The sequence below is a fragment of the Chinchilla lanigera genome, unplaced genomic scaffold (assembly GCF_000276665.1).
Source record: "Chinchilla lanigera isolate Chin_1 unplaced genomic scaffold, ChiLan1.0 scaffold00014, whole genome shotgun sequence".
Taxonomy (NCBI): Eukaryota; Metazoa; Chordata; class Mammalia; order Rodentia; family Chinchillidae; genus Chinchilla; species Chinchilla lanigera.
In genome coordinates, this window is record NW_004955415.1 from 16,428,726 (window position 1) to 16,430,102 (window position 1,377).

Below are 1,377 nucleotides of genomic sequence, written 5' to 3' on the forward strand. Positions count from 1 at the left end.
GAGATCACCCTGAGAAATCTGTGCTAAGCACAGCAGACCTATGAATGCTTTCAATTCACCTAATGAGATGTCATACCAAATACATTTTAATGTGGCTATTAAAATGTATGGTGCATGCATAAAAAATATGGTGCATGCAGAACATTTTAATTGCATTTCAGCCTATGTGCATTTCACAGCACCTTGTAGCATTTCATCTGTTACAATTTCCAACACTGAATGGCAGTGCTGGGATCCTGTCCAATGCATTTCACACCTACCAAGACCTCCACTATATTTTCACACATAGTTCTAACATTAGATCATTCCAGTTGGCTGTGTGGCCATTTTGCAACATTTTGACTAGTCAAGTGTGTACTCACATTGCTGTGTTCTTCATCATCTGAATCAAGAATGTCTGCATTCCCCGTGTCTGTATCAGCTGATTCTTGCTAGATTTCACGGACACAGGAACTTTGACTCACATGGCCAACGTCAAAGTCATCATCTTCCTCATAGACCCATATCACACTTCTGCTATGAAAGCATGTATTTTACCATAGTGGATCATCTTCATCATCCACGCATGAGTAATCTGATGATTCACTTTTGACTTCCTCCAGAATTTGCAGATCTGGTTTTTCACATGCCCTTATACTGAATTGGGCTACTTCTACCAGGAAAATCAAAAGGAAATTTTTTTTTTATCAAGTCCTGGAGTGGTGTGGGTCTGTTAGATCCTCTGTGATGCTTGAGTAAACACACACAAAACCAGTTAGCTGGAGCACAAAGGTGGGTCCACACCCTGTTTTGACACTTTCGCACACGAGCACATTCCTGACTGTTCATCATGCCAGGTGGGTAAACACATAGATCGCTTCCTGTGTCCCTCAGGGAAAGGTGCTGAGACGCACAGCCGGCTACTATCACACTGAAGTACAAATTTACAGTAGAAAAGTGAAGCTTTGGTCTGCTGGACCCAGGCTTATGCCTCGAGGGTAACGACTCACCTTCCACGGGCCTCAGCATTGGGCGCTGAACTTTCCTGAGGATTTGGATAAACCTACGTCATGAGAGAAGCCAGGAAGATTGGACATTTTCTTTCACAGTTGAGCAGTTCCTTCTCACAGTACACAGAGTCAGCTTTTTGGCCTGTGGACACAGGACTGAAGAAGTCTCCTGGGCAGGGCCCAGTGGTCACCCTCAGGGAGGCCACCCTTTCTAGTCCCTCTCTTTAGCACTTCTTGGAAATCAAAGGAGTGAGGTGTCTGTCCTCTTCCAGGAAGGATGCTAAGGTTCCACGAGAAAGTCCCGGGACCAGCAAATATGTGTCTTCCCAGTGGTACCCCAAATGTTGCTTTGTGCCAAAAGTCACACCACATCCTGGCCCCGTGACTT